Source organism: Musa acuminata, chromosome BXJ2-1, assembly GCF_036884655.1.
Source record: "Musa acuminata AAA Group cultivar baxijiao chromosome BXJ2-1, Cavendish_Baxijiao_AAA, whole genome shotgun sequence".
In the NCBI taxonomy this organism is placed as follows: domain Eukaryota; kingdom Viridiplantae; phylum Streptophyta; class Magnoliopsida; order Zingiberales; family Musaceae; genus Musa; species Musa acuminata.
The window spans coordinates 26,553,216-26,571,397 of NC_088338.1; the positions used below are offsets into that span (position 1 = coordinate 26,553,216).

At 53.0% G+C, this 18,182-nt stretch overlaps 27 pseudogenes; all 27 read left to right on the forward strand.

Moving 5' to 3' along the window:
• Positions 1-1,612: 1,612 nt before the first annotated feature.
• Positions 1,613-1,731, forward strand: LOC135603971 (5S ribosomal RNA; annotated as a pseudogene).
• A 350-nt stretch (positions 1,732-2,081) lies between these two features.
• Positions 2,082-2,200, forward strand: LOC135604666 (5S ribosomal RNA; annotated as a pseudogene).
• Positions 2,201-2,550: 350 nt separating this feature from the next.
• Positions 2,551-2,671, forward strand: LOC135599466 (5S ribosomal RNA; annotated as a pseudogene).
• Positions 2,672-3,021: 350 nt separating this feature from the next.
• On the forward strand, positions 3,022-3,140 carry LOC135604569 (5S ribosomal RNA; annotated as a pseudogene).
• Positions 3,141-3,490: 350 nt separating this feature from the next.
• On the forward strand, positions 3,491-3,611 carry LOC135599318 (5S ribosomal RNA; annotated as a pseudogene).
• A 350-nt stretch (positions 3,612-3,961) lies between these two features.
• On the forward strand, positions 3,962-4,080 carry LOC135603673 (5S ribosomal RNA; annotated as a pseudogene).
• A 350-nt stretch (positions 4,081-4,430) lies between these two features.
• On the forward strand, positions 4,431-4,547 carry LOC135604623 (5S ribosomal RNA; annotated as a pseudogene).
• Positions 4,548-4,897: 350 nt separating this feature from the next.
• LOC135599320 (5S ribosomal RNA) lies at positions 4,898-5,018 on the forward strand (annotated as a pseudogene).
• A 350-nt stretch (positions 5,019-5,368) lies between these two features.
• On the forward strand, positions 5,369-5,487 carry LOC135603674 (5S ribosomal RNA; annotated as a pseudogene).
• A 350-nt stretch (positions 5,488-5,837) lies between these two features.
• LOC135603972 (5S ribosomal RNA) lies at positions 5,838-5,956 on the forward strand (annotated as a pseudogene).
• Positions 5,957-6,306: 350 nt separating this feature from the next.
• On the forward strand, positions 6,307-6,425 carry LOC135603675 (5S ribosomal RNA; annotated as a pseudogene).
• A 350-nt stretch (positions 6,426-6,775) lies between these two features.
• Positions 6,776-6,892, forward strand: LOC135604624 (5S ribosomal RNA; annotated as a pseudogene).
• A 350-nt stretch (positions 6,893-7,242) lies between these two features.
• Positions 7,243-7,363, forward strand: LOC135599321 (5S ribosomal RNA; annotated as a pseudogene).
• A 350-nt stretch (positions 7,364-7,713) lies between these two features.
• Positions 7,714-7,832, forward strand: LOC135603676 (5S ribosomal RNA; annotated as a pseudogene).
• A 350-nt stretch (positions 7,833-8,182) lies between these two features.
• On the forward strand, positions 8,183-8,301 carry LOC135604013 (5S ribosomal RNA; annotated as a pseudogene).
• A 350-nt stretch (positions 8,302-8,651) lies between these two features.
• Positions 8,652-8,770, forward strand: LOC135599336 (5S ribosomal RNA; annotated as a pseudogene).
• A 350-nt stretch (positions 8,771-9,120) lies between these two features.
• On the forward strand, positions 9,121-9,241 carry LOC135599467 (5S ribosomal RNA; annotated as a pseudogene).
• Positions 9,242-9,591: 350 nt separating this feature from the next.
• On the forward strand, positions 9,592-9,712 carry LOC135599529 (5S ribosomal RNA; annotated as a pseudogene).
• Positions 9,713-10,677: 965 nt separating this feature from the next.
• On the forward strand, positions 10,678-10,798 carry LOC135599322 (5S ribosomal RNA; annotated as a pseudogene).
• Positions 10,799-11,148: 350 nt separating this feature from the next.
• Positions 11,149-11,267, forward strand: LOC135602278 (5S ribosomal RNA; annotated as a pseudogene).
• Positions 11,268-11,617: 350 nt separating this feature from the next.
• Positions 11,618-11,734, forward strand: LOC135603585 (5S ribosomal RNA; annotated as a pseudogene).
• Positions 11,735-12,084: 350 nt separating this feature from the next.
• On the forward strand, positions 12,085-12,203 carry LOC135599394 (5S ribosomal RNA; annotated as a pseudogene).
• A 3,481-nt stretch (positions 12,204-15,684) lies between these two features.
• Positions 15,685-15,803, forward strand: LOC135604652 (5S ribosomal RNA; annotated as a pseudogene).
• An 820-nt stretch (positions 15,804-16,623) lies between these two features.
• LOC135603906 (5S ribosomal RNA) lies at positions 16,624-16,742 on the forward strand (annotated as a pseudogene).
• Positions 16,743-17,092: 350 nt separating this feature from the next.
• On the forward strand, positions 17,093-17,211 carry LOC135602412 (5S ribosomal RNA; annotated as a pseudogene).
• A 350-nt stretch (positions 17,212-17,561) lies between these two features.
• Positions 17,562-17,680, forward strand: LOC135604181 (5S ribosomal RNA; annotated as a pseudogene).
• Positions 17,681-18,030: 350 nt separating this feature from the next.
• On the forward strand, positions 18,031-18,151 carry LOC135599524 (5S ribosomal RNA; annotated as a pseudogene).
• The last annotated feature ends 31 nt before the right edge of the window (positions 18,152-18,182 follow it).

The following is an 18,182-nucleotide window of genomic DNA, read 5'->3' on the forward strand; positions in this document are numbered from 1 at the left end:
TCTCGAAAGTGCCGATGGTTTCGACGCGTGCTTGCCGTGACCGATACGCAGTTGTTGGGCTAGGGCTCGGACAGAGCTTGCAATAGGGATTTCGTGAACGCTCGAGAAAGCGCCGACGGTTTCGTGATAGGCAAGAGGCTCCGGACGTTGATGCGCCAGCCGCGACGTGCACATAGGCGAGGGACGAAGCACGCGAAACAGGTGTGATAATGCCAGCACTAAAGCACCGGATCCCAACAGAATTCCGAATTTAAGCGCCGACTTTGGAGAGAGTAGTACTAGGATGGGTGACCCCCTGGGAAGTCCTCGTGTTTCACTCCTTTTTGCATCCCGAGATACGATACATCTCCCGTAGAGCTCCGAGACGATTGTTTTGGGGCTCGGAATTTGCCGTGACCGCTACGCTGTCAGTATCGTGGGGCTCGGAGAGAGCTTTCCGGATTGGGGTTGCAATAGCGATTCCGAGATCGTTCTAGAAAGTGTCGATGGTTTCAACGCGAGCTTGCCGTGACCGATACGCAGTCGTTGGGCTAGGGCTCGGAGAGAGCTTGCAATAGGGATTTCGTGAACGTTTGAGAAAGCGCCGACGGTTTCGTGATGGGCAAGAGGCTCCGGACGTTGATGCGCCGGCCGCGACGTGCACATAGGCGAGGGACGAAGAACGCGAAACGGGTATGATAATGCCAGCACTAAAGCACCGGATCCCAACAGAATTCCGAAGTTAAGCGCCGACTTTGGAGAGAGTAGAACTAGGATGGGTGACCCCCTGGGAAGTCCTCGTGTTTCACTCCTTTTTGCATCCCGAGATACGAAACATCTCCCGTAGACCTCCGAGACGTTTGTTTTGGGGCTCGGAATTTTCCGTGACCGCTACGCTGTCAGTATCGTGGGACTCGGAGAGAGCTTTCCGGATTGGGGTCGCAATAGCGATTCCGAGATCGTTCTACAAAGTGCCGATAGTTTCGACGCGCGCTTGCCGTGACCGATACGCAGTCGTTGGGCTAGGGCTCGTAGAGAGCTTGCAATAGGGATTTCGTGAACGTTCGAGAAAGCGACGACGGTTTCGTGACGGGCAAGAGGCTCCGGACGATGATGTACCGGCCGCGACGTGCACATCGGCGAGGGACGAAGCACGCGAAAAGGGTGCGATAATGCCAGCAAGAAAGCACCGGATCCCATCAAAACTCCAAAGTTAAGCGTGATTTATAGAGAGTAGTACTAGGATGGGTGATCACCCATGGGAAGTCCTCGTGTTGCAATCCTTTTTGCGTCCCGAGATACGAGACATCTCCCGTAGACCTCCGAGACGATTGTTTTGGGGCTCGGAATTTGCCGTGACCGCTACGCAGTCAGTATCGTGGGGCTCGGAGAGAGCTTTCCGGATTGGGGTCGCAATAGTGATTCCGAGATCGTTCTAGAAAGTGCCGATAGTTTCGACGCGCGCTTGCCGTGACCGATACGCAGTCGTTGGGCTTGGGCTCGGAGAGAGCTTGCAATAGGGATTTCGTGAACGTTAGAGAAAGCGCCGACGGTTTTGTGATGGGCAAGAGGCTCCGGACGTTGATGCGCCGGCCGCGACGTGCACATCGGCGAGGGACGAAGCACGTGAACAGGGTGCGATAATGCCAGCAATAAAGCACCGGAACCCATCAGAACTCCGAAGTTAAGCGTGATTTAGAGAGAGTAGTACTAGGATGGGTGACCCCCTGGGAAGTCCTCGTGTTTCACTCCTTTTTGCGTCCCGAGATACGAAACATCTCCCGTAGACCTCCGAGACGTTTGTTTTGGGGCTCGGAATTTTCCGTGACCGCTACGCAGTCAGTATCGTGGGACTCGGAGAGAGCTTTCCGGATTGGGGTCGCAATAGCGATTCCGAGATCGTTCTAGAAAGTGCCGATGGTTTCGACGCGCGCTTGCCGTGACCGATACGCAGTCGTTGGGCTAAGGCTCATAGAGAGCTTGCAATAGGGATTTCGTGAACGTTTGAGAAAGCGACGACGGTTTCGTGACGGGCAAGAGGCTCCGGACGATGATGTACCGGCCGTGACGTGCACATCGGCGAGGGACGAAGCACGCGAAAAGGGTGTGATAATGCCAGCACTAAAGCACCGGATCCCATCAAAACTCCGAAGTTAAGCGTGATTTATAGAGAGTAGTACTAGGATGGGTGAACCCCTGGGAAGTCCTCGTGTTGCAATCCTTTTTGCGTCCCGAGATACGAAACATCTCCCGTAGACCTCCGAGACGATTGTTTTGGGGCTCGGAATTTGCCGTGACCGCTACGCAGTCAGTATCGTGGGGCTCGGAGAGAGCTTTCCGGATTTGGGTCACAATAGCGATTTCGAGATCGTTCTCGAAAGTGCCGATGGTTTCGACGCGTGCTTGCCGTGAACGATACGCAGTCGTTGGGCTAGGGCTCGGACAGAGCTTGCAATAGGGATTTCGTGAACGCTCGAGAAAGCGCCGACGGTTTCGTGATGGGCAAGAGGCTCCGGACGTTGATACGCCGGCCGCGACGTGCACATAGGCGAGGGACGAAGCACGCGAAACAGGTGTGATAAAGCCAGCACTAAAGCACCGGATCCCAACAGAATTCCGAAGTTAAGCGCCGACTTTGGAGAGAGTAGTACTAGGATGGGTGACCCCCTGGGAAGTCCTCGTGTTTCACTCCTTTTTGCATCCCGAGATACGAAACATCTCCCGTAGAGCTCCGAGGCGTTTGTTTTGGGGCTCGGAATTTGCCGTGACCGCTACGCTGTCAGTATCGTGGGACTCGGAGAGAGCTTTCCGGATTGGGGTCGCAATAGCGATTCCGAGATCGTTCTAGAAAGTGCCGATGGTTTCGACGCGCGCTTGCCGTGACCGGTACGCAGTCGTTGGGCTCGGGCTCGTAGAGAGCTTGCAATAGGGATTTCGTGAACGTTCGAGAAAGCGACGACGGTTTCGTGACGGGCAAGAGGCTCCGGACGATGATGTACCGGCCGCGACGTACACATCGGCGAGGGACGAAGCACGCGAAAAGGGTGCGATAATGCCAGCACTAAAGCACCGGATCCCATCAAAACTCCGAAGTTAAGCGTGATTTATAGAGAGTAGTACTAGGATGGGTGAACCCCTGGGAAGTCCTCGTGTTGCAATCCTTTTTGCGTCCCGAGATACGAGACATCTCCCGTAGACCTCCGAGACGATTGTTTTGGGGCTCGGAATTTGCCGTGACCGCTACGCAGTCAGTATCGTGGGGCTCGGAGAGAGCTTTCCGGATTTGGGTCACAATAGCGATTTCGAGATCGTTCTCGAAAGTGCCGATGGTTTCGACGCGTGCTTGCCGTGAACGATACGCAGTCGTTGGGCTAGGGCTCGGACAGAGCTTGCAATAGGGATTTCGTGAACGCTCGAGAAAGCGCCGACGGTTTCGTGATGGGCAAGAGGCTCCGGACGTTGATGCGCCGGCCGCGACGTGCACATAGGCGAGGGACGAAGCACGCGAAACAGGTGTGATAATGCCAGCACTAAAGCACCGGATCCCAACAGAATTCCGAAGTTAAGCGCCGACTTTGGAGAGAGTAGTACTAGGATGGGTGACCCCCTGGGAAGTCCTCGTGTTTCACTCCTTTTTGCATCCCGAGATACGAAACATCTCCAGTAGAGCTCCGAGACGATTGTTTTGGGGCTCGGAATTTGCCGTGACCGCTACGTTGTCAGTATCGTGGGGCTCGGAGAGAGCTTTCCGGATTGGGGTTGCAATAGCGATTCCGAGATCGTTCTAGAAAGTGTCGATGGTTTCGATGCGCGCTTGCCGTGACCGATAGGCAGTCGTTGGGCTAGGGCTCGGAGAGAGCTTGCAATAGGGATTTCGTAAACGTTCGAGAAAGCGCCGACGGTTTCGTGACGGGCAAGAGGCTCCGGACGTTGATGCGCCGGCCGCGACGTGCACATCGGCGAGGGACGAAGCACGCGACCAGGATGCGATAATGCCAGCACTAAAGCACCGGATCCCATCAGAACTCTGAAGTTAAGCGTGATTTAGAGAGAGTAGTACTAGGATGGGTGACCCCCTGGGAAGTCCTCGTGTTTCACTCCTTTTTGCGTCCCGAGTTATGAAACATCTCCCGTAGACCTCCGAGACGGTTGTTTTGGGGCTCGGAATTTGCTGTGACCGCTACGCAGTCAGTATCGTGGGGCTCGGAGAGAGTTTTCCGGATTGGGGTCGCAATAGTGATTCCGAGATCGTTCTAGAAAGTGCCGATAGTTTCGACGCGCGTTTGCCGTGACCGATACGCAGTCGTTGGGCTTGGGCTCGGAGAGAGCTTGCAATAGGGATTTCGTGAACGTTAGAGAAAGCGCCGACGGTTTTGTGATGGGCAAGAGGCTCCGGACGTTGATGCGCCGGCCGCGACGTGCACATCGGCGAGGGACGAAGCACGTGAACAGGGTGCGATAATGCCAGCAATAAAGCACCGGAACCCATCAGAACTCCGAAGTTAAGCGTGATTTAGAGAGTAGTACTAGGATGGGTGACCCCCTGGGAAGTCCTCGTATTTCACTCCTTTTTGCGTCCCGAGATATGAAACATCTCCCGTAGACCTCCGAGACGTTTGTTTTGGGGCTCGGAATTTGCCGTGACCGCTACGAAGTCAGTATCGTGGGACTCGGAGAGAGCTTTCCGGATTTGGGTCGCAATAGCGATTCCGAGATCGTTCTCGAAAGTGCCGATGGTTTCGACGCGTGCTTGCCGTGACCGATACGCAGTCGTTAGGCTAGGGCTCGGACAGAGCTTGCAATAGGGATTTCGTGAACGCTCGAGAAAGCGCCGACGGTTTCGTGATGGGCAAGAGGCTCCGGACGTTGATGCGCCGGCCGCGACGTGCACATAGGTGAGGGACGAAGCACGCGAAACAGGTGTGATAATGCCAGCACTAAAGCACCGGATCCCAACAGAATTCCGAAGTTAAGCGCCGACTTTGGAGAGAGTAGTACTAGGATGGGTGACCCCCTGGGAAGTCCTCGTGTTTCACTCCTTTTTGCATCCCGAGATACGAAACATCTCCAGTAGAGCTCCGAGACGATTATTTTGGGGCTCGGAATTTGCCGTGACCGCTACGCTGTCAGTATCGTGGGGCTCGGAGAGAGGTTTCCGGATTGGGGTTGCAATAGCGATTCCGAGATCGTTCTAGAAAGTGTCGATGGTTTCGATGCGCGCTTGCCGTGACCGATAGGCAGTCGTTGGGCTAGGGCTCGGAGAGAGCTTGCAATAGGGATTTCGTAAACGTTCGAGAAAGCGCCGACGGTTTCGTGACGGGCAAGAGGCTCCGGACGTTGATGCGCCGGCCGCGACGTGCACATCGGCGAGGGACGAAGCACGCGACCAGGATGCGATAATGCCAGCACTAAAGCACCGGATCCCATCAGAACTCTGAAGTTAAGCGTGATTTAGAGAGAGTAGTACTAGGATGGGTGACCCCCTGGGAAGTCCTCGTGTTTCACTCCTTTTTGCGTCCCGAGTTATGAAACATCTCCCGTAGACCTCCGAGACGATTGTTTTGGGGCTCGGAATTTATCGTGACCGCTACGCAGTCAGTATCGTGGGGCTCGGAGAGAGCTTTCCGGATTGGGGTCGCAATAGTGATTCCGAGATCGTTCTAGAAAGTGCCGATAGTTTCGACGCGCGCTTGCCGTGACCGATACGCAGTCGTTGGGCTTGGGCTCGGAGAGAGCTTGCAATAGGGATTTCGTGAACGTTAGAGAAAGCGCCGACGGTTTTGTGATGGGCAAGAGGCTCCGGACGTTGATGCGCCGGCCGCGACGTGCACATCGGCGAGGGACGAAGCACGTGAACAGGGTGCGATAATGCCAGCAATAAAGCACCGGAACCCATCAGAACTCCGAAGTTAAGCGTGATTTAGAGAGAGTAGTACTAGGATGGGTGACCCCCTGGGAAGTCCTCGTGTTTCACTCCTTTTTGCATCCCGAGATACGAAACATCTCCAGTAGAGCTCCGAGACGATTGTTTTGGGGCTCGGAATTTGCCGTGACCGCTACGTTGTCAGTATCGTGGGGCTCGGAGAGAGCTTTCCGGATTGGGGTTGCAATAGCGATTCCGAGATCGTTCTAGAAAGTGTCGATGGTTTCGATGCGCGCTTGCCGTGACCGATAGGCAGTCGTTGGGCTAGGGCTCGGAGAGAGCTTGCAATAGGGATTTCGTAAACGTTCGAGAAAGCGCCGACGGTTTCGTGACGGGCAAGAGGCTCCGGACGTTGATGCGCCGGCCGCGACGTGCACATCGGCGAGGGACGAAGCACGCGACCAGGATGCGATAATGCCAGCACTAAAGCACCGGATCCCATCAGAACTCTGAAGTTAAGCGTGATTTAGAGAGAGTAGTACTAGGATGGGTGACCCCCTGGGAAGTCCTCGTGTTTCACTCCTTTTTGCGTCCCGAGTTATGAAACATCTCCCGTAGACCTCCGAGACGATTGTTTTGGGGCTCGGAATTTGCCGTGACCGCTACGCAGTCAGTATCGTGGGGCTCGGAGAGAGTTTTCCGGATTGGGGTCGCAATAGTGATTCCGAGATCGTTCTAGAAAGTGCCGATAGTTTCGACGCGCGTTTGCCGTGACCGATACGCAGTCGTTGGGCTTGGGCTCGGAGAGAGCTTGCAATAGGGATTTCGTGAACGTTAGAGAAAGCGCCGACGGTTTTGTGATGGGCAAGAGGCTCCGGACGTTAATGCGCCGGCCGCGACGTGCACATCGGCGAGGGACGAAGCACGTGAACAGGGTGCGATAATGCCAGCAATAAAGCACCGGAACCCATCAGAACTCCGAAGTTAAGCGTGATTTAGAGAGTAGTACTAGGATGGGTGACCCCCTGGGAAGTCCTCGTATTTCACTCCTTTTTGCGTCCCGAGATATGAAACATCTCCCGTAGACCTCCGAGACGTTTGTTTTGGGGCTCGGAATTTGCCGTGACCGCTACGAAGTCAGTATCGTGGGACTCGGAGAGAGCTTTCCGGATTTGGGTCGCAATAGCGATTCCGAGATCGTTCTCGAAAGTGCCGATGGTTTCGACGCGTGCTTGCCGTGACCGATACGCAGTCGTTAGGCTAGGGCTCGGACAGAGCTTGCAATAGGGATTTCGTGAACGCTCGAGAAAGCGCCGACGGTTTCGTGATGGGCAAGAGGCTCCGGACGTTGATGCGCCGGCCGCGACGTGCACATAGGCGAGGGACGAAGCACGCGAAACAGGTGTGATAATGCCAGCACTAAAGCACCGGATCCCAACAGAATTCCGAAGTTAAGCGCCGACTTTGGAGAGAGTAGTACTAGGATGGGTGACCCCCTGGGAAGTCCTCGTGTTTCACTCCTTTTTGCATCCCGAGATACGAAACATCTCCAGTAGAGCTCCGAGACGATTGTTTTGGGGCTCGGAATTTGCCGTGACCGCTACGCTGTCAGTATCGTGGGGCTCGGAGAGAGGTTTCCGGATTGGGGTTGCAATAGCGATTCCGAGATCGTTCTAGAAAGTGTCGATGGTTTCGATGCGCGCTTGCCGTGACCGATAGGCAGTCGTTGGGCTAGGGCTCGGAGAGAGCTTGCAATAGGGATTTCGTAAACGTTCGAGAAAGCGCCGACGGTTTCGTGACGGGCAAGAGGCTCCGGACGTTGATGCGCCGGCCGCGACGTGCACATCGGCGAGGGACGAAGCACGCGACCAGGATGCGATAATGCCAGCACTAAAGCACCGGATCCCATCAGAACTCTGAAGTTAAGCGTGATTTAGAGAGAGTAGTACTAGGATGGGTGACCCCCTGGGAAGTCCTCGTGTTTCACTCCTTTTTGCGTCCCGAGTTATGAAACATCTCCCGTAGACCTCCGAGACGATTGTTTTGGGGCTCGGAATTTATCGTGACCGCTACGCAGTCAGTATCGTGGGGCTCGGAGAGAGCTTTCCGGATTGGGGTCGCTATAGTGATTCCGAGATCGTTCTAGAAAGTGCCGATAGTTTCGACGCGCGCTTGCCGTGACCGATACGCAGTCGTTGGGCTTGGGCTCGGAGAGAGCTTGCAATAGGGATTTCGTGAACGTTAGAGAAAGCGCCGACGGTTTTGTGATGGGCAAGAGGCTCCGGACGTTGATGCGCCGGCCGCGACGTGCACATCGGCGAGGGACGAAGCACGTGAACAGGGTGCGATAATGCCAGCAATAAAGCACCGGAACCCATCAGAACTCCGAAGTTAAGCGTGATTTAGAGAGAGTAGTACTAGGATGGGTGACCCCCTGGGAATTCCTCGTGTTTCACTCCTTTTTGCGTCCCGAGATACGAAACATCTCCCGTAGACCTCCGAGACGTTTGTTTTGGGGCTCGGAATTTTCCGTGACCGCTACGCAGTCAGTATCGTGGGACTCGGAGAGAGCTTTCCGGATTGGGGTCGCAATAGCGATTCCGAGATCGTTCTAGAAAGTACCGATGGTTTCGACGCGCGCTTGCCGTGACCGATACGCAGTCGTTGGGCTAGGGCTCATAGAGAGCTTGCAATAGGGATTTCGTGAACGTTTGAGAAAGCGACGACGGTTTCGTGACGGGCAAGAGGCTCCGGACGATGATGTACCGGCCGTGACGTGCACATCGGCGAGGGACGAAGCACGCGAAAAGGGTGCGATAATGCCAGCACTAAAGCACCGGATCCCATCAAAACTCCGAAGTTAAGCGTGATTTATATAGAGTAGTACTAGGATGGGTGAACCCCTGGGAAGTCCTCGTGTTGCAATCCTTTTTGCGTCACGAGATACGAAACATCTCCCGTAGACCTCCGAGACGATTGTTTTGGGGCTCGGAATTTGCCGTGACCGCTACGCAGTCAGTATCGTGGGGCTCGGAGAGAGCTTTCCAGATTTGGGTCACAATAGCGATTTCGAGATCGTTCTCGAAAGTGCCGATGGTTTCGACGCGTGCTTGCCGTGAACGATACGCAGTCGTTGGGCTAGGGCTCGGACAGAGCTTGCAATAGGGATTTCGTGAACGCTCGAGAAAGCGCCGACGGTTTCGTGATGGGCAAGAGGCTCCGGACGTTGATACGCCGGCCGCGACGTGCACATAGGCGAGGGACGAAGCACGCGAAACAGGTGTGATAAAGCCAGCACTAAAGCACCGGATCCCAACAGAATTCCGAAGTTAAGCGCCGACTTTGGAGAGAGTAGTACTAGGATGGGTGACCCCCTGGGAAGTCCTCGTGTTTCACTCCTTTTTGCATCCCGAGATACGAAACATCTCCCGTAGAGCTCCGAGGCGTTTGTTTTGGGGCTCGGAATTTGCCGTGACCGCTACGCTGTCAGTATCGTGGGACTCGGAGAGAGCTTTCCGGATTGGGGTCGCAATAGCGATTCCGAGATCGTTCTAGAAAGTGTCGATGGTTTCGACGCGTGCTTGCCGTGACCGATACGCAGTCGTTGGGCTAGGGCTCGTAGAGAGCTTGCAATAGGGATTTCGTGAACGTTTGAGAAAGCGCCGACGGTTTCGTGATGGGCAAGAGGCTCCGGACGTTGATGCGCCGGCCGCGACGTGCACATAGGCGAGGGACGAAGAACGCGAAACGGGTGTGATAATGCCAGCACTAAAGCACCGGATCCCAACAGAATTCCGAAGTTAAGCGCCGACTTTGGAGAGAGTAGAACTAGGATGGGTGACCCCCTGGGAAGTCCTCGTGTTTCACTCCTTTTTGCATCCCGAGATACGAAACATCTCCCGTAGACCTCCGATACGTTTGTCTTGGGGCTCGGAATTTGCCGTGACCGCTACGCAGTCAGTATCGTGGGACTCGGAGAGAGCTTTCCGGATTGGGGTCGCAATAGCGATTCCGAGATCGTTCTAGAAAGTGCCGATGGTTTCGACACGCGCTTGCCGTGACCGATACGCAGTCGTTGGGCTAGGGCTCGTAGAGAGCTTGCAATAGGGATTTCGTGAACGTTCGAGAAAGCGACGACGGTTTCGTGACGGGCAAGAGGCTCCGGACGATGATGTACCGGCCGCGACGTGCACATCGGCGAGGGACGAAGCACGCGAAAAGGGTGCGATAATGCCAACAATAAAGCACCGGATCCCATCAAAACTCCGAAGTTAAGCGTGATTTATAGAGAGTAGTACTAGGATGGGTGATCACCCATCCTAGTACTACTCTCTATAAATCACTCTATGAGTTAGTTGGCTTTGTCTATGACTTGCATAGATAAAGCTATTTGTAGAATCTTTACACATAATCAATTTACTTTTACTTACCAAAAAAAAAGTACTAGGATGGGTGAACCCCTGGGAAGTCCTCGTGTTGTAATCCTTTTTGCGTCCCGAGATACGAAACATCTCCCGAAGACCTCCGAGACGATTGTTTTGGGGCTCGGAATTTGCCGTGACCGCTACGCAGTCAGTATCGTGGGGCTCGGAGAGAGCTTTCCGGATTTGGGTCACAATAGCGATTTCGAGATCGTTCTCGAAAGTGCCGATGGTTTCGACGCGTGCTTGCCGTGACCGATACGCAGTCGTTGGGCTAGGGCTCGGACAGAGCTTGCAATAGGGATTTCGTGAACGCTCGAGAAAGCGCCGACGGTTTCGTGATGGGCAAGAGGCTCCGGACGTTGATGCGCCGGCCGCGACGTGCACATAGGCGAGGGACGAAGCACGCGAAACAGGTGTGATAATGCCAGCACTAAAGCACCGGATCCCAACAGAATTCCGAAGTTAAGCGCCGACTTTGGAGAGAGTAGTACTAGGATGGGTGACCCCCTGGGAAGTCCTCGTGTTTCACTCCTTTTTGCATCCCGAGATACGAAACATCTCCCGTAGAGCTCCGAGACGATTGTTTTGGGGCTCGGAATTTGCCGTGACCGCTACGCTGTCAGTATCGTGGGGCTCGGAGAGAGCTTTCCGGATTGGGGTTGCAATAGCGATTCCGAGATCGTTCTAGAAAGTGTCGATGGTTTCGATGCGCGCTTGCCGTGACCGATAGGCAGTCGTTGGGCTAGGGCTCGGAGAGAGCTTGCAATAGGGATTTCGTAAACGTTCGAGAAAGCGCCGACGGTTTCGTGATGGGCAAAAGGCTCCGGACGTTGATGCGCCGACCGCGACGTGCACATCGGCGAGGGACGAAGCACGCGACCAGGGTGCGATAATGCCAGCACTAAAGCACCGGATCCCATCAGAACTCCGAAGTTAAGCGTGATTTAGAGAGAGTAGTACTAGGATGGGTGACCCCCTGGGAAGTCCTCGTGTTTCACTCCTTTTTGCGTCCCGAGTTATGAAACATCTCCCGTAGACCTCCGAGACGATTGTTTTGGGGCTCGGAATTTGCCGTGACCGCTACGCAGTCAGTATCGTGGGGCTCGGAGAGAGCTTTCCGGATTGGGGTCGCAATAGTGATTCCGAGATCGTTCTAGAAAGTGCCGATAGTTTCGACGCGCGCTTGCCGTGACCGATACGCAGTCGTTGGGCTTGGGCTCGGAGAGAGCTTGCAATAGGGATTTCGTGAACGTTAGAGAAAGCGCCGACGGTTTTGTGATGGGCAAGAGGCTCCGGACGTTGATGCGCCGGCCGCGACGTGCACATCGGCGAGGGACGAAGCACGTGAACAGGGTGCGATAATGCCATCACTAAAGCACCGGAACCCATCAGAACTCCGAAGTTAAGCGTGATTTAGAGAGTAGTACTAGGATGGGTGACCCCCTGGGAAGTCCTCGTGTTTCACTCCTTTTTGCGTCCCGAGATATGAAACATCTCCCGTAGACCTCCGAGACGTTTGTTTTGGGGCTCGGAATTTGCCGTGACCGCTACGCAGTCAGTATCGTGGGACTCGGAGAGAGCTTTCCGGATTGGGGTCGCAATAGCGATTCCGAGATCGTTCTAGAAAGTGCCGATGGTTTCGACGCGCGCTTGCCGTGACCGATACGCAGTCGTTGGGCTAGGGCTCGTAGAGAGCTTGCAATAGGGATTTCGTGAACGTTCGAGAAAGCGACGACGGTTTCGTGACGGGCAAGAGGCTCCGGACGATGATGTACCGACCGCGACGTGCACATCGGCGAGGGACGAAGCACGCGAATAGGGTGCGATAATGCCAGCACTAAAGCACCGGATCCAATCAAAACTCCGAAGTTAAGCGTGATTTATAGAGAGTAGTACTAGGATGGGTGAACCCCTGGGAAGTCCTCGTGTTGCAATCCTTTTTGCGTCCCGAGATACGAAACATCTCCCGTAGACCTCCGAGACGATTGTTTTGGGGCTCGGAATTTGCCGTGACCGCTACGCAGTCAGTATCGTGGGGCTCGGAGAGAGCTTTCCGGATTTGGGTCACAATAGCGATTTCGAGATCGTTCTCGAAAGTGCCGATGGTTTCGACGCGTACTTTTTTTTTTGGTAAGTAAAAGTAAATTGATTATGTGTAAAGATTCTACAAATAGCTTTATCTATACAAGTCATAGACAAAGCCAATTAACTCATAGAGTGCGAATGCGATAGTTATGACTACACATGCTGTAGACTATAACTACCTGTGGGTACATTATTTGACATCATTCCCAAGATCTTTAGCTAATAGCAAAATTAAATTTGATAAAAATATCTTTTTCTCTTCGGGTGAAGTGCTCGATTTTGAGATCATGCTCCATACAGGATCTTGAGTCTCTAATAATCTCTTTCAAGAGCTGAGCATTGTTTGTGTGTTGACATTCAAATATTCTATTACATCTCTCCTTCCACATCCACCAAATAGCGCATCTGAAAGTAACCTTTGCCAGTTGTGTAAGTGGCCCTTTTCTTGAGAAACATTGCATAAGGTCGCCTAGTTCTTGGTGCAAGTTTGGTTGCGGCAACGACACTGTAGCGGCGACCACTGTAGCGGCGGCCAGATCTCCCTAGGGCGATCTGACTCCTGCAGCGGCGACGACACTGTAGCGGCGACCAGATCTAGGGCGACCACTGTAGCGGCGCCGACACTGTAGCGGCGACCACACTGTAGCGGCGAACATATCTAGGGCGACCACTGTAGCGGCGGCCAGATCTCCCTAGGGCGATCTGACTCCTGCAGCGTCGGCTTTCTCCCACGGGCGACAGGCGACGACACTGTAGCAGCGATCTGATTTCCTGCAGCGTCGGCTGTTTCCCAAGGGCGACGTACTGTAGCGGCGACGACGACACTGTAGCAGCGACAGTACTGTAGCGGCGACGAGATCTCCCTAGGGCGATCTGACTCCTGCAGCGTTGGCTTTCTCCCACGGGCGACGATACTATAGCAACGATCTGATCTCCCTTACTGTAGTGGTGATCGGATCTCCTGCAGCGTTGGCTTCTCCCCAAGGGCGACGATACTATAGCGGCGACCAGATCTCCCTAGGGCGACGGTACTGTAGCGGCGATCTGATATACTGCGACTGCGACGGTGGTTTTTCCCTATGGAGATGATTCTATAGCCGTGACCAGAAGACGGATCAAACATGGCAGCGACGGCCCCTAGGGCTGGCGATGGTGGCGGGAGCGTTGATACGATGGTAAGACTCCCTACCGTTACCCCTCAATTGGCTCCTCCTCCATATCCTCTCCAGAGAGAAACTCCTTCGACGAAACAACATCGAAGTAGATCGCGCTCTAGATCGCGGCAGCCTGCCCTCATTTCCAGTGACCCTAGGCCTTGGACTAGCCTCTTCAAGGCTCCGGTTGGAAGTCCGGATCTAAGCTTGGAATTCTTTACTCCAGAAGTTCAGGCTGATAAGAAGATTGCTGTATACGAGACTGCTGATTCAGCAGAGCTTATTGAGACATGGTCTATGGCGATTGTTGGCTATGTGGTAGGTCTCAAAATATCTTATTTCCCACTATCCTCATTTATCAAAACTCGATGGGGAATATCGTCATTTGATCTTCATATGCTGGAGAACGGATTCTTTGTTTGCAAGCTATACTCTGAAGAAGATTTACAATGAGTCCTCGAAGGATTCTGGACTATTCGCGGCCATCCAATGATTCTACGACGCTGGTCTCCTGATGTCCGTTTGGAGTTAGATAGCCTACAGTCTATTCCATTATGGGTATCCTTTCAAGATCTTCCTCTACATCTTTGGAGTCGACGTTTTATTGCAAAGTTATGCAGCACTCTGGGACAGCCACTCTACATCGACAAAGCAACAGCTGCTCAGACGAGATTAGCATTTGCACGAGCATGTGTACTGGTTTCTTCTGACGAAGATCTTCCAAATGAGGTTTTCTATCGTGATCTTGACGGGAACACTCGGAAGGTACATGTCTCATATTCTTGGAAGCCACAACGATGTCAGCATTGCTTATCTTTTGGTCATGCAAATGGAGCTTGTCAGCAAACTCCAAAACAAATCACAAAGGTCTATCGACCACGTCAAGCGCCTCCGCAACAAAGCGAGTCTACTCTAATGGCAGTAGCACCGATGGTGGCGAAGACTATTGAGCATTCCGACTCATAAGGACAGCACCGCGGACAGAAGGACAAATCCAAAATTATATCTCTTCCTATAATGTCGGAGCCTTCCACAATAGAGGTTTCCCTTGGTACTAGTGGACAGGAGAAACATAAGTCAGGAACTTCATCTCTTCCAATATCATTGGATCCGTCCACAATAACTCAACAAACTCAGGCCCAAACAAATCTCGCCAGCAAGGATATTCTTCCTCAACAAACTCAAGCCACAACAAACATCGCCAACAAGGATATTCTGTCTCAACAAACTCATGCCCCAACAAACCTCTCTAGCCAAGCTACTCCAACAAGTACTATCCAGGAAATTGTGCTGCAACAATCTTATCGTGCTTCAACAAACCCTGCCAATCAAGACCACATGATTCAAGGTATTTTAAAGTTTAAAAATCTGCAAGCTGTAGATGAAGTGGATAAATATAGAAATAAAGTCATAAAAGGTAAGGATATTGTGCGGGAGGAAAATACAAAACCGAAGGATAAGAAAAAGGATGGTACAGTCCATCCAAAGTCGTAGGATGAATACCTTACCACCTTTTCATTTCTTTATTACTGATGAAGATAACATGTTGGAATGTTCGCGGACTTAATAAGCCGGAAAAATGTCGGGAGCTCAATAGAATAATCAAGTCTGCCGCATGTGATATTGTTATTCTAGTAGAAACGAAAATTAAACAATCGCGCGTTCAAGCTCAAAAGAATTTAATATGGCCGGACGCAGAACTGTTTACCAATGACTCAAATGAAACTTTTGGTAGAATATGGGTCTTATGGCATCCTAACTCTATTAATGCTTGGTTTATTTCTGCTACTGATCAATTCATTCAACTTAAGGTAGAGGACAAAAAGAATGGCTGCCAATTCAATTTCATTGGTATATATGCTTCAAATAGTATGCAAGAAAGAAATACTCTTTGGTCTGACCTGACTAATATTGCAAATGGCTGTCTCAATGTACCTTGGATTGTTCTTGGAGACTTTAATACTGTTCGGTACACAAATGAAAAAGAGGGGGGTAGACAACTTTCAGAAAGTCAGCTTCAAAGTTTTAATGATTACTTTCAGAAAGTCAGCTTCAAAGTTTCAATAGGGATTTCGTGAACGTTCGAGAAGCTCCGACGGTTTCGTGACGGGCAAGAGGCTCCGGACGTTGATGCGCCGGCCGCGACGTGCACATCGGCGAGGGACGAAGCACGCGACCAGGGTGCGATAATGCCAGCACTAAAGCACTGGATCCTATCAGAACTCCGAAGTTAAGCGTGATATAGAGAGAGTAGTACTAGGATGGGTGAACCCCATGGAAGTCCTTGTGTTGCACTCCTTTTTGCGTCCCGAGATACGAAACATCTCCCAAAGACCTCCGAGACGATTGTTTTGGGGCTCGGAATTTGCCGTGACCGCTACGCAGTCAGTATCGTGGGGCTCGGAGAGAGCTTTCCGGATTTGGGTCTCAAAAGCGATTTCGAGATCGTTCTAGAAAGTGCCGATGGTTTCGACGCGCCCTTGCCGTGACCGATACGCAGTCGTTGGGCTAGGGCTCGGAGAGAGCTTGCAATTGGGATTTCGTGAACGTTCGAGAAAGCGCCGACGGTTTCGTGACGGGCAAGAGGCTCCGGACGTTGATGCGCCGGCCGCGACGTGCACATAGGCGAGGGACGAAGCACGCGAAACGGGTGTGATAATGCCAGCACTATAGCAGCGGATCCCAACAGAATTCTGAAGTTAAGCGCCGACTTTGGAGAGAGTAGTACTAGGATAGGTGACCCCCTGGGAAGTCCTCGTGTTTCACTCCTTTTTGCGTCCCGAGATACGAAACATCTCCCGTAGACCTCCGAAACGATTGTTTTGGTGCTCGGAATTTGTCGTGACCGCTACGCAGTCAGTATCGTGGGCTCGGAGAGAGCTTTCCGGATTGGGGTCGCAATAGCGATTCCGAGATCGTTCTAGAAAGTGCCGATGGTTTCGACGCGCGCTTGCCATGACCGATACGCAGTCGTTGGGCTAGGGCACGGAGAGAGATTGCAATAGGGATTTCGTGAACGTTCGAGAAAGCGCCGACGGTTTCGTGACGGGCAAGAGGCTCCGGACGATGATGCGCCGGCCGCGACGTGCACATCGGCGAGGGACGAAGCACGCGAAAAGGGTGCGATAATGCCAACACTAAAGCACCGGATCCCATCAGAACTCCGAAGTTAAGCGTGATTTAGAGAGAGTAGTACTAGGATGGGTGAAACCCTGGGAAGTCCTCGTGTTGCACTCCTTTTTGCGTCACGAGATACGAAACATCTCCCGTAGACCTTCGAGACGATTGTTTTGGGGCTCGGAATTTGCCGTGACCGCTACGCAGTCAGTATCGTGGGGCTAGGAGAGAGCTTTCCGGATTGGGGTCGCAATAGCGATTCCGAGATCGTTTTAGAAAGTGTCGATGGTTTCGACGCGCGCTTGCCGTGACCGATACGCAGTCGTTGGGCTAGGGCTCGGAGAGAACTTGCAATAGGGATTTCGTGAACGTACGAGAAAGCGCCGACGGTTTCGTGACGGGCAAGAGGCTCCGGACGATGATGCGCTGGCCGCGACGTGCACATTGGCAAGGGACGAATCACGCGAAAAGGGTGCGATAATGCCAGCACTAAAGCACCGGATCCCATCAGAACTCCGAAGTTAAGCGTGATTTAGAGAGAGTAGTACTAGGATGGGTGAACCCCTGGGAAGTCCTCGTGTTGCACTCCTTTTTTCGTCGCGAGATACGAAACATCTCCCGTAGACCTCCGAGACGATTGTTTTGGGGCTCGAAATTTGCCGTGACCGCTACGCAGTCAGTATCGTGGGGCTCGGAGAGAGCTTTCCGGATTGGAGACACAATAGCGATTTCGAGATCGTTCTAGAAAGTGCCGATGGTATCGACGCGCGCTTGCTGTTACCGATACGCAGTCGTTTGGCTAGGGCTCGGAGAGAGCTTGCAATAGGGATTTCGTGAACGTTTGAGAAAGCGCCGACGGTTTCGTGACGGGCAAGAGGCTCCGGACGTTGATGCGCCGGCCGCGACGTGCACATAGGCGAGGGACGAAGCACGCGAAACGGGTGTCATAATGCCAGCACTAAAGCACCGGATTCCATCCGAACTCCAAAGTTAAGCGTGCTTTAGAGAGAGTAGAACTAGGATGGGTGACCCCTTGGGAAGTCCTCGTGTTGCACTCCTTTTTGCGTCCCGAGATACGAAACATCTCCCGTAGACCTCCGAGACGATTGTTTTCGGGCTCGGAATTTGCCGTGACCACTACGCAGTCAGTATCGTGGGGCTCGGAGAGAGCTTTCCGGATTTGGGTCACAATAGCGATTTCGAGATAATTCTAGAAAGTGCCGATAGTTTCGACGCGTGCTTGCCGTGACCGATACGCAGTCGTTGGGCTAGGGCTCGGAGAGAGCTTGCAATAGGGATTTCGTGAACGTTCGAGAAAGCGCCGACGGTTTCGTTACGGGCACGAGGCTCCGGACGTTGATGCGCCGGCCGCGACGTGCACATAGGCGAGGGACGAAGCACGCGAAACGGGTGTGATAATGCCAGCACTAAAGCACTGGATCCCAACAGAATTCCGAAGTTAAGCGCCGACTTTAGAGAGAGTAGTACTAGGATGGGTGACCCCCTGGGAAGTCCTCGTGTTTCACTCCTTTTTGCGTCCCGAGATACGAAACATCTCCC